This window comes from Zeus faber, assembly GCF_960531495.2.
Source record: "Zeus faber genome assembly, chromosome: 3".
Classification (NCBI taxonomy): domain Eukaryota; kingdom Metazoa; phylum Chordata; class Actinopteri; order Zeiformes; family Zeidae; genus Zeus; species Zeus faber.
Window position 1 is genome coordinate 20,383,002 of NC_137190.1, and position 11,564 is coordinate 20,394,565.

An 11,564-nucleotide genomic window follows, 5' to 3' on the forward strand; every position below is an offset into this window, starting at 1 on the left:
TCTTTGATGTATGCCTGACATTCAGTCACAGAGGGCAAAGCGTGCTCAACATTTAAAGCTCCGGAGCCTGTTTGGAGCTTTACCAGACACGTTTAATACTAGGATGCCTCCACAATGTCCAAGTCACCTCTGCTACACCCACCTTCACCCATTCCAGCCAATTAAATACTAATCAAATATATACATATTTTGGCAAGATTTTGGTTAGCACACATTATTTTGCTTTTTCAGTCCTTTATTACTTCCTCTTCCAATGGCAGTGATAACCTCATTCGAGGTTATCAACCTCAGTCATTCGAAAAAAAAAAAAAAAAAAAAAAGATAACAATTTCAAATGTGCAAAGGCTGCCAGGTTGGTCCTTATTTAGAGATTACAATGTACAACATAAATGTACAACATAAAATTACAAATTGTTTTGAGAATTTATACGCGCTGAAATTCCTAAGCAAGAAAGCAAGCGGTAATGGAAAACTCTTCCCGTCCTACATTTTATATCTTTGATGTACTGACAACAGTTTTCATTGGTTTGATCAAATTATAATGTAAACACTCCAGCAACTAAAAATAACCAGTGACATGTGCACCTATTAACAAATAAAAAAACAGACAAAAAAAAAGTAGACAAGCATACAAATGTACAACCAAAGGAACAAAAATAAAGGATCAAAAAATAGAAATAAATAGGAAAATAAAATTCTGGAGTAAATAAATAGGTTCTATATTTACCTAGACGTACACATAGAGACGACCTGATTCGTAACAATATAAAAGTCAGCGTTCTACTGGGATTCACTGAAGTTATTCCAAGCCTTTTAAAGCAGGTTTCACAACATGCTTGTCGAGCGTGCTTGTCTCTCCTCAGATCTGCGTCTTGGCCCACGACACGGCCCGTCCTGAAGGGTAACTCCCCGGGGGCAGAAGTGTTCTCTGCCTGGACTGCCCGCGCCGCGCTGCGTCACGCGGAGCCACAATTATGTCCTTTAACTTTTCCTGGAGCCAGTCTTGTCTCTCGCCCACTTGCTTGTGCTCTTGGACATTGTGCATAAGCTGGACCTCACTGATGGAGCGCCTTCTGAGGGGAAGAAAAAGAGGAAATTGAATTTAAAAAAGACAAATGTCACAATATCATGTGACGTCAATATGTAAGGTTGGTCTCTTAATGCCCCGATCTCTAACTGGTGGACAACTCAAAACATGATTATGAAAGATCACAACATCTTATGGATATTGCATGACATTTCCCAAGCAGAGTTTACCTCACTGGTTTTGCCCATACATGAAAACTGCAGAGGAAGAGTATCAAAACAAGTGTTTTTAAGTATCCTGTGAAAAGCGGCATGGTCACCTGCAAAGTAAAACAAGTACCGTGTTACTCCAGAGGTAATATTTCATGAGTAATACACTCCAAATCTTGATGCAATATGCCAAAAAAGGTGACATTTGGAATGATAGTTGTACAGTACCAGTTTTCCTTGCCCTGTCCTTCACAGTAAGTTGTGGCCAGATGGTGATGTTTTTCGGTATTGGTCGACGCGCCAAAGTCGTCGATCGCTCTTTCTCGTGTGCTTCAAGAAAGTCCTTGTGCTCTTTATACACGATAGCCCTCCCCGGGGTCATCAATAAGCCACTTTCATTGTTGATGGTGATGTCACTTTCCAATGCTTCGATGGGGACAGGCATCTGAATGACGACACCTCCGCCACCACTCACTGCTAATTCAGCTTTCAACACCTCCACCAGTCGCCCCGATGGTCGCTCTGCTTTTGCAACTTGCTCCGTTTTCACACTGAACGTTAAAATTTCCTTAGTTTTAATATGTTTCAATATTTAAAAGTCTTCACTTTCTGTGTGCAATATAAAACATATTCCATTATTAACCTGTCTTTCCAGATATTCATGCATTAATGGGGTATATAAGACACAAGACACGGAGAACAACCTCTGGAGAGAGAGACGGAAAGACAAGGGCCAGAAACATCCACTAGGACGGAGATGTTGTTGTCAAAACATGAAAAAAACAAGTGTTATTTATTATATATTTGACTTCTATTTCTTTATAATAAAATAATCTAGTGTCGCTAAGCAGAGCTCACTCTTTCCGTGGAGCCGTTATGACCGGCCTGTCCTACGTCTTGCCTTATCTGAGCAGCAGCCAGTTCAGCCTGTCTTTTATCACTTGCGAAGGAAGAACTGCTTGCTTATAAAATAAAAGCAGAACGTTTTGCATGGCCATTTGTCACGTTTTATGGCAAAAACACAACATTTCCACAACAATTCCTTTTCAGAAATTAAGGCTTGCGCTTTGAATCACCGCTTTACAATGTGCGGCGACGAGCATATTCATTCCCTGCCATGCAGTATGAAGGCAGCGCTCTAGTTAGGTGTACCTGGGCTCTACATGATGTATGGAGCGCTGTGTAACCTTGTCATAGTGTCACAAGACACATTAGGTAACCGTGAAAGATGTTTTCTAAATGTGGCAGTGGAATGGCTATGCAACGGCTGAAAGAATAAGTCCCACAGACGCGCCCACAGCTCGCTGTCATAAAGTCTCCAGCATCATAACAAATGTGTTTACAATGCCCAACAATAATCCATGCTCCGTTTGTTTTTTGGTATTTTTATTTCTATGTTACATTTTGATCAACAGTGATGGGAACATCTTCTATGTTGTGCATGTCCCTTTTCACAAGTGTCGTAGTATAAACTGATTCCCACATTGGAGTGAACTGGCAGTTGTATAGCAGGAAGCTTCGAATGATTCCACAATGGCCCAAAATCCGAATATCCAATGATCTTATCACCCCCATTATCCTTTTCAACACAGATGCCTGAAATGTGTCACGTACTGTAGCATAGCAGATGCAGGTGAGGGCTCCTCTGCAGTAACTGGAAAGGAAAAGTACGAGTGTTGAGTGATACAGCCCGCTGCCGCTGACTTATCAAATTATCTTCATCTTGCAGGTAAGGCCCACTTTGCATCGTCCGAGGTTCCGGCTGGGTAAGATATGTTTGCACATGTGTGGTACCCTCAGCTGGGCTGTTCTGAATGCTGTTCTCATAACCTCACGCAGTCGCAATGTGAACCATCTGGACAATGGCATGCAGTAGTGTGCAGAGCAACCTGACAAGGATTGATGGGAAGAATTGTTTGCAAATCATTAACTTGGGTCACCAATATGTCAGAATGTAAGCAATGTGCACAAAAATCCCTTTGAACTGCACGGGCAAAATGGTATATATTATTGAGAATTAACAAGATACATTTAGAATGAATGAGAAAGTAATACTTTGATTTACATGCTGTTCTCGAAGCGTGATGTTTGGCCACATCGCTGCATGCATACTTCTGGAGAATCGGTCTTGTGCTCCTTGGGGGTGGGGTGGTTGTGCTGCCGGTGGCGAACAGGGGAAAGATATATCATTCTAACCTCAGCATTGTATGTTCAAAGGTATGGAAGGACAGGGGGGCTATGCTTTGCTTGAAATCTAAAAATGGAGATACTTTCTTTCATGAAATGAGGTCACTCTACTTGAAGATATCTATAACAAAATGGTGTATTTTTAGACCGTCTCATAACCTCATCGCCCTTCTTAGTGCAACCAAACAAACACTTACGATACGATACGCACGAAATCGCACCATCTCCATAAAGTCGTATTACTCTTTAGCACAAGCTCTAATAATATGATTTGCGGACTGGAGCAATAAATAATGTCATCGTGCGTGTCCGCCCTCTGTGTGATGAGTCAGCCAGCGACATGTCATGGCTGCCTCTGTGCAATATGAAACAGGGTTCCGTGCCGTGATGAGGTCATACAGTACACAAGTCTCATCTCTGTCATCTAATGCAGATAGCCTCACCAACATCAATCTATCACATGCTTTTGCCATGCCCATCTGACTACCCAGCACAGGTGGCAGAGGTGTCATATTAGTTTTTCTGCACTACTGCGCACACAAAGCGACATCTACCCTCACTGGAGTAAACACACTGCAGTGACCCCACTTCACTCATATATAACAAATTACAATGAAATACTGATTATTTTGTGACAACAATCTCAGTCTGGAGAACAATATCATATAGATCATTTCATATACAGTACATTGCACATCGTCATTGTTGTCGTTGTTGATTCTGAGGGACACGACAGTTATTACACACAGTCTCTACACAAGTATCTTTCCCAGTTGTGCCAACAGCAAGGGGGGAAAACAACTAAACAAGGCACGGTTATCGAATATATAATGTTGAAACGACAAGGAGAGCTGTATGTCAGACTTAAAGAGCATGTGTCATGTCGAGGGGTCTTTTTATTAGACTAGTATTACACAAGTATTAGGACAGTGGCTCATTTCCAGACCAACTGGGCAGGATTAAATTAAAACATAATTACTGTCACACTAATTTGTCACAAAATTGTCACAAGAATAACAACAATAAATGAATTTGTCATTTTAGCTTAGCAATAACATATGTGCTGTTATTTGCATATCCCACAATATTCATGCAACTGCCTGCATATTGCATATTGTGTATATATATAAAACTCTTTCTGGTTTTATTGATTTTGAATAGTGTTCAATTATTTTCAAGTTCAAGAGATTATTTGTCACATACATATACATACGGTCATACATATATGCAGTGAAATGTCATAAATATATAAAAAAAATAAAATATAAACAAACAATTTAAACAATAAATTATGATCATTTATCTGTATGGCTCTATCACATAGCGTTGATCTAATTCCTGTAAACCTACTGTATGTTCTATCTGGGAGTTGCTATTAGATCTACCACTAATCTCCTTGCACATACCAATACTGCAATTTCATTATTTAACATTCAGTCTTGCATATTTAAGTTATTTTACAAAAGTATCTAGTATAAACAGTCTTTAGTTATTTTCCTTTGGCTATTCAGTACAAGTTTACTTTTTATCCACAAGAGGACACTACCATCCCACAGTACTCTTCAGCAATATGCCAATTAATACTGCATGTCATAAACTCAAAGTAATAACTTATATCACCTGATTCAGTTTATTCTGTCTCAACTCAAATCTGGGCCAGCCAAATCCCCTAATCATGGTTATGGTCTCAAAGAACTCAAATATAAAGACTGCGACCAAATAGAGTGGATTTGATATTTGATCCTGATATTGACGGCCTGGTTTCAAGAAATACGGAGATTAAAAAGCGTATTGCTTTCTAGTATACAGTTCCTCCATGTTCGTTTTTGTGCCAGTTTCAATCATGGTTCCGCCCATCCAATCTGGTTTTGAATTATATTCTCATTATATTCTGCTCTTACCACATCTGACAGTGGCCCTCTACATCCAGGATCCTGGATGGGAAATAATTAAATACCAAATCCAAAGAGTGGGCAGAAATAAAAGGCATTCTCGATAGAACGAGTCAGATGTCTTGCCTTAGATAACAAATGAAAAATCAAAACTGTCAAGGCAGCATTATCTGGGGAATAGAAATTCCAGAAAAAAATGAGATTGTATACATTTTTAGATAAAGAATGTAGATAGGAAAGCCGCTCCCCCTGTAATAGAATAGTGATGCTAGCCCTCCATCTCAGCTTGTGGTACACACAGGGAATTTTTACAATGAGATCCTGTGAGACTTGTGTTATGAATATATCAAGAGTGCTGGAAATTTTCACTGGAGGTGGAAGGTAAAGTGGACACGGAGAAGAGGAATTCCTTATCTTTTAGATGAATATGGGGTAGACATGATATGAAATATTCACATGATGTTTTTTTGTTATTATACCTCAAACAGCTTATGTTATCATCTGGGTGTTATTACAGCCACATGTAGAGCAAACCTCAGTAGATCTCAACCTATTTCACTGACTCCTTACGATGTATAAATTTCACGGCTATCAATGTTGAAAAGGTGTGAGAGTTGCCAGTCGTAGGTAATTCACCTGTGTGAAAATCACAGGGACATTTTCTTTCGCTATCAATCACACCCGATTGCATCAAAGACAAAGGGAGCCGTGGAGCAGAATTTTAATCCACTTGGAAAAATTGGCGTGTTCATGTTCTGCATTTAAAACTCAAAATTTTCTCTTGATGTGAGCACATAACATTCTTGTGAGTTTTGGCCATCAGTGACCCATTTTGTCAGGTAAATTCTGTAACATTTTTTTATGAACAGAGACAATTTTTAAACATACAAGTTATCTAAAAGAGAAAGCAATTAACCAAAAAATTGTGGTCCGTTTTTTTTTTTTAAACGCTAAATGACGTCGTAGACTGATAGTGAGACCTGTATATGTTGCATGATGCTTGACCACTAGAGGGAGCACTAGTCTATCTTAACATGAACGAAATGAAACCCCAATACCTTACTCCTACCTTTGTCCAATGTTGATTATTGTTTTAGCCCTTTCTTTGTCTGACATTATATTATACGATAAGTAAGTCTTCTTAGTTTCAGACACTGTCGTGCGCTGGTTGATGCAGTGTGTTTTGGATCATATGCCATCTCGATACCTTTGAGATGAAAATAGAGAGAAAAAACGGAGAAAAGAGCATTCATTTAATAACAACACAGCTGAGGGCGAGTTTCTCTATTTACTCACTTCATGAAGAGAATCCTATTGCAAAAGCTGTCACCCCGCTTGCACAGCAGCGCTGAAATCCTCCCTTACAGGTGTGCAACTCGGCTCTTGTCGGCAATGCCTCACATGAGGGGAATCAACACCTTTGAGACAACGGTGACCGATTTCATTAAAAATGTATGTCCAAAGTTGAGCGGACGGCAATCACAAAGGGCATTGCTTCCCCGGAGGACGCTCCAGATGCCCTTCTTCCCCTGAGCTTGAAAATTGGACGGGAAACAGGAAGTCTGTTTCAACCGGCCCTTGTTTACTTGGCCAACCAGAATTCTGCCACAGCCACTGACAACAGTTATATGTGCTGACTATAGTCTTTAGTCATTATCCTGCAGTGGTCAGGAGCCTTCCAAATGCCACCTTCATGCCAGTGAACAGAGAATTTGTCAAGAATTATTGCATATATGGGCACTATTTGGCCTTTTTGGTATTTACATTTCAAAATGTTCCTACCTTCATATATCTATCTACAAAATATATGATATGGCATGATCTCCACAATGGTGTGGAGCCAATCCACCTTTATTGAAAATAAATAAGAGCATGCTGTGGCAGCAGAACCATCATGTATCAGCGTTATGCAGCTGCCTTCCCCTCATTACCAGTCCTACAGTTCTGGTGGCGGGGAAGGGAAGGCATGGTCAAAATGAAGACTCTTTTTGTGTTTAAGGTAAACAATGTTCCAATACGACTCGTTCTGAATGCCACGACGGAAACTTCCCGGATAGATTTCCAAAGAGCGACTAGGGCTTTTATCTCAACCGCCCATGTCAAATAATGGCACGTCTCTCCCGTTAATTTTGTTCCAATATCACTGCTTAGGTTGGAGCAGTGATGGAGCAACATGGACTCAGTGGGGTAGCGTCTCTCTCTCTCTCTCTCTCTCTCTCTCTCTCTCTCTCTCTCTCTCCGAGCGTCTAGCACTTTTAACAACCTCACTGGTGAGCAACGGCAGATTCTACCGGCGCTACGTCAGCGGCGTTTTCATAATGACTTGGGCGCTGGCTGTCCAACGCTCCGTGTCTCACCTCTTGCGAAGGCAATGAACAGCAGTCACACGTCGCCTTTTAACGTAGTGACAGCGGGACATTCATGACTTTCTCGGCACCCGCGGGGAACGGCGTTATCTGCTGCTCTACCAGGAGAGACCCGGACTTTTAAATGAAGGGAAAGTCGTCGTGCGTGAACCACCCCTCCTATACTCTTTTCCACTCGATGGGCTTGAGCTTGGCTCATCCAATCGGTGTCATCCTCTCTTTCTTTTCAACATTTTGTTGGCCTGTGGATTATCTCATGACCTACTGAAGGTAGTCTATAGTGTATTTTCAAGCTATATCCATCAGGACCTTCATGATCTCCATTCAACATCCTTAATACATTTCTAAGAGGTAAAAGCCAATCACATGTTAGATCTTCCCACAGAGGGAGCTCTCGGGCGCTTTGTCCACATGACCTTCTCAATCACTGGAACAGATCCTAATCAGCCTGCTGTCCGTGAGACCATGCCGCTGATTGCTCTGCCTTCGGTCAGACAAGTCAATGACCTGTGTGCTTTGTCCATCCATCTGAGTTGTCTAACTGTGGATTGTGAGTGGAATTATACAGCTCTTCGCCCCAAATCTGTCATCGGGTTGGGGGGGTTTTCCATCGCCCTCCCCAAGAAAATTGGAAGGAGAACAGGTTATGCTGTTCGCGTCCGATAAGTTATAGTAACTGATGGGTCATCATTTAATATAATAAATCAGTAACGCCTGCACCTCCTGCGTCCATTTGATGATCCCCCCGCAGACAATCAATGGCAAATTAAATAAATTGTGTCCTAAATTACACTAATATTTACGACAATCATTGCTTTAAACATGGTAGAATAGACATAGAAATGCTTTCGTTTGAATTCATATAGCATGTAGATGAGTCGAAGAGTCAGAAGACTTTGCGAGCCGCAGTACCTTGATGTGCAGTTTAATTAAAAAATATAATGGAAGAACATGAGACAGACGGATGGTTCCTATGAATAACATTCATCTTCATAGTTGGAAGACAGATATTGCTCGATGGAATACACCTTTTCCATAATTGCCTTGATTTATCTCTGACTGTCTGCGACTGGCGGCAACGTTGCCGCTTTGAATTCACATCATGATACAGTATAGTCACATAGTGAATCTCAAATATTTGGGCTAGCTGAGAGTTACAGAGGCTTGCGAGGAACAAAAGTATTGCTTACATTGTATGACACATACAATTATAGACGTTACATTTTAGAGACAGTACCTCCCATAATAATGTTGTATTACACTTTATCTTATAGTCATTTAGCAGAGGCTGGTGGGAGACACTGTAATGGGAGGTTAATTTCCCTTATCTTTTTAGGTGATTTGAGAGCAGAACAAAGATGACTGTCAATAAAATTTCCAACACTGTACTCCTGTAATGGATGGAACAGTGGTCGGCTGAGGGTGCTGGATATATGTACAGTATATGGTTGTGGCTGGGGTGATTCTGAGAAACCAGAACTCACTGTCGGGCTGGAGATGTCATGGCCCCAATTCGACAAAGGAAAGCGGGGGCCACCTTGGTAAACTCAGTGAAAAACTCATGTTGGCAGTCATAGTCATTGTCGCAGCTTGGTATCCAGCTTAGCCATTTGGCGCCGGTTTATAGAGATTTATGATGGCGTTGCCTGAGGTTCTCTCCTTTAAGCGTAGGGACGAGTGTGTGAAGTTGTTTGGTCAGACAGGGCCTTCTGTGTGTAGCCCTGTAATTATCAGCGCGCTTCTCTGAAAGATTTCATTCCGGTTTTCGGAGCAAAAGGTTAAGATGCTGTTTGGGAGGGAGTGAAAGAGATCTCATAACATAAAAATCCCTCTTTCCTGCCAAACCTTTGGAGATTGGAGCTCACGGTGATTCAAAAGGCTTTGTTTGTTTTGCTCGAGGCAGACGGCGCTCCGCACCGGGCCCGGGTAAAATAAAGGCCGATCCAAAAGACTGAAATGTCCCCCTCAAGCCTTCACGTCGATTCCATGGATTTAAATCTACATTTAATCCAATAGAATTGCAGAGTGTAATACAAATCAAAAGTTGGAAGAGAATATTGAGTATCTCATTGGCTGGAGAGGTGATTTATCCTCAAATATATTCAGTACTTGAGCATTGTCTGCATTCTTTATGTTCTTTTTATATAGAGACACAGACATGGACGGATATAAGCCTGGGGTTCACACAAAGTTATTACGCACTGGAAATGAACTTATATAAAAATGAATATTAAATAATGAATAATGAATATTATATATACAGTTTATATATATATATATATATATATATATATATATATATATATTTATATGTATGAGATTTCATGTTGACGCAGACATTTCTTCCTTCTGGCCTGTATTGGCCCAATTGTCAAGCAGCCCACCGGGAAAAACGCCCACTACTCCCAATGGCCCTGCCTCTCTTATAGATTGTATACTTATTTCCTTTCAAACTTACTCCCAGAAAAGTAAGTTGTTCTCAGCAATGTGACCTTTTGAAACTATTTATTCTGCCAGTGATCAATACATATAACCCATGCATTCCTCAGATTTCCATGTTTAATAAATGATTTTCAGAGTTTCAAAATCAAATACAAAAGCCAACCTGACAAGTTATTTTCTAAGGGAGCCCAACTTAAAAAAAAAAAAAGAACAATAATTGTTAATAATAATTGTTCTTATTATATGTAATTGTAAGAGCAACATTTCTCTCCATTATAATAATGAAGAGAAATGTTGCTCTAATGAAGGGCTAGGAAGACCAGAATTTGAAGGAACATGTTCTGGAAGAAAATACATGAGCCACAGAATATCAAAATGAACCAAAAAAAGGAAAAGAAGAGAGATAGGGAGAGACAGAACGTGTTGCATATGTTAAGTTTGGACTCTAAATAAAAAGGCAAAATTATTTAGTGTGCTCTGGTGTATTGTTCTTGTTGGATTATATTTGGGAGAGGGCTGTGAAATTGTTCATAAACATGTCACATTTTGTGATTCATGAAAACTGCTGTAAAATGTGGTGATATGTCATGAAAAAAACCCTAAAATGTAGGGCTTACAATTTGAAAATGTCTCCTGTGATTATCCATTATACCACACTCTTATGTTGTGTGCCTGTCCGTAAGGGAAGGGTCAGCAGGTTTTTTAGAGCTGTAAGTATGTGTGGCACGCACACGCACCCACACACAAACACACACACACACACACACACACACACACACACACACACATACACAAAATACCCACAAACACATTCTCACACTCTTATAGCTTCAAGGATAATGTTTTTTTGGAGACACATTCCCTTGTACACCCCATTTTCCCCCCAGAATTGCACAATGATAATATCTGCAGATTTATTTATTGCCTCATTGGCCCCTATAACTCAACACAAAGGGGAGTTGGGCTACGTGATAAATCGTGTTCCTGAATTCATAAATCCTGTGTCTGGGGTTTGCTGCTATCTTGAGCCATTTATAAATAAAAATATATATCTATATACATTTACTTAGGCAGTGTGTACACTATCGTCATGTTAATTGAAAACATGGGTACTGTTGAGCTCACCATCTTTTGCTTATAATGTACTGCTATTAGTGTAACTGAATACCTAGTTCATCGTTGAACGCCTTGCAGAGACGACCGTCCCGAAATCCTGCCGGTCATGGCTAACAAGGCCCCTTTTTCATGCAATTGACAGCCAGTCAAAGTATATAACTGTTAAGTCATACGCTGGTGCCTAATCCCCTTCATTATTGAGCAGCGAAGGTTTATTTCCGTCTCTCTCGTGGAATTAATGACCAAAGCAATGGTCGCGCACGCCTCGTGGCTCTTGTTCCATGAATGTTTTACCGCATTCACAGAGCCATCCTGTCACCACTGT